The sequence below is a fragment of the Capsicum annuum genome, chromosome 1 (genome assembly GCF_002878395.1).
Source record: "Capsicum annuum cultivar UCD-10X-F1 chromosome 1, UCD10Xv1.1, whole genome shotgun sequence".
Lineage (NCBI taxonomy): Eukaryota > Viridiplantae > Streptophyta > Magnoliopsida > Solanales > Solanaceae > Capsicum > Capsicum annuum.
Window position 1 is genome coordinate 196,681,100 of NC_061111.1, and position 6,534 is coordinate 196,687,633.

Consider the following 6,534-nt stretch of genomic DNA (forward strand, 5'->3'; position numbering starts at 1 on the left):
GGGTAGGGGTAAGAGGGGTAGGGGTTAGGATGTGTTGTTAATTTTTAGTTGGGTAGGTTGTTAGAATATTAGGATAAGACAAAGTTTGTTATTTTTTGTATTTGTGAGGATATAATAACATGGATGAGGGTACACTGTAGGATAAGGTAAAATTGGGTAAATTAATCTTTCGGAGGGACAAAATTAGAATTCTGCGAACACGAATTTGCAAGCCAAAATAGAAATCGCACAACCGAAACCCATATACAATTTCTGGTGAAGCTTCACCAGAATCAACTTAAAACAGACTGATTTCAGGGTGATTTAGCCGCTGACTCTAGGTTTTTCAACGGTGAGAGGTAGATTTCGGTCAGCCACGCCCGAATCCGACGGAAATAATGGATTCCGACGAGAAATTCACCGACAAACTCAACCCCTACCAAATTTTTGTTTACTTTGCTTAAGTTCTACCCATTTCTTTTTTCTCTACTGCATTTCTTCTCAATTATTCACTATCCTCTCTGAATCCCCACCATTCCAGTGTGTAGTGAGAGTGAATTTCCGTGTGTACGTAAATTTTTTGGTGAGGCATGTGATGAGTATGTGACGGTGTCAATCACTATGCGTATATGGTGAGTGTATTGTAAGAATGGAGATGTGTGTGCAGAAAGAGAGTGTGTATATAGTGGTGCTCGTGAGTGGTATGGCCTCCGCTAGTGGAAGATGAACTCTGTATATATGGTGAGGTTCCCCCGAAGAAGATGATGATTATCCCCAATTTGGGTCCCCGTCAGTGTATATGTATATTGTGTATTTCTTTGTGGCCAAGAAAAAGTGAGGGGTCACGTAGGGTAGGGGTGAGGGTAGGGGTATGGGGTGGTTAGGTGAGAGGTGAGGTGTTGTTTTTTAATTGGAGGGGTAGAGGTTAGGTGTCCATTTTTGCTTGGGTGGGTTGTTGGAATATTAGAATGAGACAAAGTTTGTTATGACTTGTTATTTGGATAAAACAAAACAAAAAAACAAAAATAAATACATAAATAAGTAAAAGATGGGGTGGTTATTTATTTTCTTGGGAAAATTTATAAAAATGGGGTTAAATTGTGTGATATTGGAATAAGAAATATTTTTGACGGGACAAAATTATGTGTCTACATAGACAAACTTATCACATTCATTTATCTTGAACCCGTTTGCCAACATGGTTTGGTTAAACTTTGCATGCCATTGTTTAGGTGCTTGTTTTAGTCCATACAGTGACTTTACAAGTTTACACACCTTATTTTCTTTTTCTGGAACCACAAAACCCTCGGGTTGTTCCATATAGATTTCTTCCTCCAATTCTCCATTCAGGAATGTTGTTTTTACATCCATTTGATGGATTTCAAGACCATATACCACCGCCAAGGCAATTAAAATTTAAATCAACGTTATCCTTGTTACTGGTGAGTATGTATCAAAGTAATCAAGGCCTTCTTTCTGTTTGGAGCCTTTTACTACAAGTCTTGCCTTGTATTTGTCAATAGTACCAACCGCTTTAATTTGCCTTTTGAAAATCCATTTAGAACCTAAAGGTTTATTTCTTGGAGGAAGATCAACCAACTCCCATGTATGGTTGCTTAAGATTGAATCAATCTCACTATTGACTGCCTCTTTCCAAAAGGATGAGTCTGACGACGACATCGTTTCTTTAAAAGTTTGAGAATAATTTTTTAAGAGAAATGTTACAAAATCTAATCCAAATGAAGTTGACGTTCTTTGACGTGTACTACATCTTGGATTTTCATCATTATGTCAATTCTCACTTGGTTTATTTCGAGGTCGTTTAGGCCCCCAACTAGACTGTTCATGTCTAATTTTATACGGATAAATATGTTCAAAGAATTCAGCATTATCTGATTCAATTATCGTATTTTAATTAATATCCAGATGTTCGTATTTATGAACTAAAAACTGACATGTTTTACTACTTTTAGCATATCCTATGAACACACAGTCCACTGTCTTAGGTCCTATCTTTATCCTTTTTGGCATAGGTACTTGGACCTTCACTAGACACCCCCACGCTTTGAAATATTTCAAGTTGGGTTTCCTTTTTTTCCATTTTTTATAAGAAATTGATTGTGTCTTACTATGAGAAACTCTATTGAGTATTCGATTAGCCATAAGGAGAGCTTCCCCCACAAGTTTGGCGGTAAACCTGAACTTATTAGTAGGGCATTCATTATTTTCTTCAAGGTTCGATTTTTTCTTTCTGTAATTCCATTAGATTGGGGTGAATACAGGGCTGTAGTTTGATGGACAATTCCATTCTCTACACATATTTTCGCAAAGGGAGATTCATATTCTCAATCCCTATCACTTCTTATCGTTTTGATCTTTTTCTCTAACTAATTTTCAACTTCAGTTTTGTATTGCCTAAATGCATTTATTGCTTCATCCTTACTATTTAGCAAGTAGTCATAATAATATCTAGTGCAACCGTCAATAAAAGTTATGAAATACTTTTTCCCACCACGTGATAGTGTTGACTTCATATCACAAATGTCGGTGTGTATTAAGTCTAAGAGATTTGAATTCCTTTCAACAGACTTATACGGATGCTAAGCATACTTTGATTCCACACACATTTGATATTTTGATTTATTGTACTCAAAATTTGGCAAAACTTTTAAGTTAATCAGTTTTTGCAAGGTTTTGTAGTTGGCATGTCCTAAACGACTATGCCACAAATCGTTTGACTCTAGCAAGTAAGAAGAAGCCTCAACTTTCTTCATTTCAACAACCATTACATAAAGTTTGAAAAGGCCCTCATTGAGGTAGCCCTTTCCTACATATATTTTATTCTTGCTTATTACAACTTTCTCCAAAACAAACACACTTAAACCCATTTTTAATGAGAAGTGTTATCCACACTAAGTTTTTCCTAATAGTGGGATCATGAAGAATATTGTTGAGAGTCAACACCTTGCCGTAAGTCACTTTTGGGAACATCTTCCCGCTTGCTTCAACCTTGGTTGTTGTATTATTTCCCATGAAGATCACTTCTTTGGGACCAACGGAATCATAAATAGCAAAAGCTTCTTTTTTTGCTCAAACATGTCTAATGGCTCCTAAATTAAACCACCATTCATTTGGATATACAACTAGATTGCTTTCAGTGATCATATCACATAAATTTTCAATCTTTCTAGTTATTTCCAACATATTTATCTAATCTTTTTTCTTGTTCAGAAGACTTTTTCATCTTCTTATTATTTGGAGCATCATCCTTAACAGAATTTGCAACCATCATTGATGATTTTTTCATTCAACTCATTATCCTCGTCTATCTTGGAATGACTCGTAAGATCTTTCAAATCAGACAATTGATTTCCAATCATTATTTTTTTTTTTAAGAATATGAGGATCTATACTTGTGAACATTTGCATTGCAAGTTTGGCCAGTCAAAATGACATCATTTGTTGCTATTCTTTGAAGTTTACACCAAAATATTTTTTCTATTTCTCTGTCGTTTTTATTGCTAGAGCAATACCAGAACGACTTAATGACTCAACATTGGTAGTCATTGGGACAACAGCATGCACAACCAAATCAATTTACTATTCAGTATCATTCGTCATTTTCTTGTCAATCTTTGACATACTCTTTAGTATTTCAGAATACTAACAATAAAGAATTTAATCTTTAGCCAACTTGTTTCTAGTCAATGATGGAGTTTTTATATCTTCAAATCATCAATTGAATGAACTATGAATCATGAAGAAGTTTTTATGACTTCAAATCATAATCAAATTCAAACAGAGTGAAATCCCACAGATTTTAAACTCTAGAAACCAATACAGAGATCTTAAAAAATCAGTGAACTTTTTATATTCTTCAAACCAAATTCTCATACTGATTTCTCGATGAAGTTTTTATATTCTTCTAATTGAGAGAGTAGAAATCAAAAGATTTTAGTCTCCATAAAATCAGACCCAATACAGATTGACCAAATACTTGATTTATAAATGGCGATAAAAAATTTTTCTTTCACCAAACAAGCACAAAAATAAATATTTTTATACTTTCCTTAATGTTGTTGTTTTTCTCAATTTTGATAAAATCTGTATTTATCAATAATAACTTCAAACACATGTCCAAATTAACATATGAACAATCAAATGAAGTTTTAGCTATATATTTACAACTTTGAACTTTTAACAATAAGTTCAACCAAACTTATAAACATCAACAAAATGAAGTTCAAACCATTTTCTGGAAAATAGCAAAACCAAATGTTAAAAACTTCAACACAAGTTCAACCAACTTATGAACTATTAAAATGAAGTTTCAAGAACTTCAAACACAAGTTCAAAAAGTTGAAGAACTATCAATATGAAGTTCTACTATTTACTGAAAAAATAGTTTACGAAACAATACAAATTAGTAAATTATTTCCTTAAGATCGTTGTTTTTCGGGTACACAAAATCTATATTTTCTCAACACTATCAACACAAGTTCAAGAATAAATCAAGAACACTTATGAAGTTGTCCAACACCTTCAACACAAGATCAAAATGATCTTTCAAAGAAGTATGTTTTCAGTTTCTTAAAGAAAAACAGATGAAGCAGAAAAAAGCCAAATCCTCCGAATTCACGGAGTGTCTTGAAGGAAATAATTCCCCTCAAGTATCCAAGATTACGGAATTTTCCTCCCCAGATAAAATGGCTTCACAACCAGAATGTAGCGGTACCTCAAACTTTCTGATTTTCTTCGAACTCACTCAACGGGAGATGATCACACAGAGTTTTTAGAAACAAGAGAATATTTTTCTTTCATACTAAATCTGTGGAAAAAATGTAGGTTTATATAGCCATAAAAGTGCCCCTTCCGAAAGGTGGCAATGGTTCATCCGAAAAGGTGTATCCTTTGGAAGAGTCATATCTGTTCATTCGAAACATTATGTCTTTTTTTCTGAACAGACACAACTATCCGAACAATCACTCCTTTTCTAAAACAATGTATATTTTCCTTAAAGGGTTGTGTCCCTCCATTTTCCATTTACACTATTTCTTTTTTAAGTTATCGAGTGTTCTCTTATAAGAGAGGCACGCCTGCTTTTACCTCGTAGTTTCACTCTTTTTCTGCATTACTATCTATTGTATTAGTAAGGGGCGAATGGTGGTTGTGTACAATAGCTTTCTTACATTCTTGGGATGTAGGTTTTTTATATTCGGTGGAAGGCAAACTGAAGTGACTCTGCCTCAAACAAGTGAAAATAAGAGATTGAAAGAGTTCACAATCTGATTTCTGAGTACAATGTATTAAGGGCAGTCGTGCCATTATAGGTACCGGATCAATTGAGCTTTGAAACATCACTTTCAACTTGCGTAAAAATTTACTAAAATTTCAATAACTAGTACACATGAATCATAACTTCAAATATATAAAGGATTCATCCCTAATTATCTTAAAAGATTAAACCTTTGAGTTTAAATTCTGGATTCGCCTCCTAATGTGTTTGACTGTTATCGTTGTTGCAACTGAATCTCAAAATATTACTTCTACTAGTTTTCAACCCCCCACCCCACCCCATTCCCACGAAAAAGGGGTCTTTTTCATTTTCTGTTTCTGAAAAACATTGATAAATTAACTTTGTGGTGATATGCAGCTCTTCTCTACTTGCCTGCAGATTCACCAGATGCTCAAATATTCTATAATGGTTCAAGCGGCATCGCTGGCAGTCCGCTTGCAAATAGTCCCATTCCTTCAGGTAAGTTATACTACTACATTCTTTCACATTTTTTAAAAAATTTCTCAAGTTAAAATCCACTTATTCGAAGAAAAATTGGTGATTCGATATTTTTTTTGTTCTTTTTGCCTTCTCTCATTTGAATTCAACTTATACACACAATAATATAATACTGTAACAAGTAACCTGTCTTATTTCTATCGTAGAATTCTTTTTATGGTGTCAAATATATAAAGGTTAGACTCTTTTTTTTGGTGTTTCAATATTTTTGCAGTTGGATCTAGTCCCACGGCTGGCGCTGCAGGTGTAGCAAGTGCTCCAAAATCTGCAGGCTGTCATATTGGAAAGAGATGGTTTGGATTAGATGCAATTGTTGGAGTTCTCCTTCTTTGGTCTTTTAACTTCAAATTTCTTCATATGAATCTAAAGCTTATTTGTATCATTATAATTAAGTTACCATTTTGTTAAATGGATGATACTTGTATTCATGCTTTACTTGAGATAGTCCTTCTAACTTGATAGTATTCACTATAATATTTTCTCTAGTGATATATTGAAAGCATATCTTTTTGTCATACAGTACTATAGTTAGACCTCTCAATAACAACATTTCATTATAACAATCAATTTTTTTATGAAAATCATTTTTATATGTGTTTACCCCGAAGTCCGCAATGTAGATAACAACTGAATTTTTTAAGTGGTTTAAGGACACGGAGATTAGGATGATCAGACGGTGATTGTTGTCAAAACGAAATTGCTAAATATAAACAAGAGAATATGAAAAAGTGGAAAAGTGGACAAACTGCATTTAAAACAAA

General features: G+C 33.7%; 1 long non-coding RNA gene across 1 annotated transcript; it reads left to right on the forward strand.

The window, feature by feature from the left end:
* The first annotated feature begins 5,327 nt into the window (after positions 1 to 5,327).
* On the forward strand, positions 5,328 to 6,288 carry LOC107857169. The gene is made up of 2 exons (XR_001670792.2): positions 5,328 to 5,734; positions 5,988 to 6,288. It is a non-coding gene; the product is annotated as an uncharacterized LOC107857169 (long non-coding RNA).
* Positions 6,289 to 6,534: the final 246 nt, after the last annotated feature.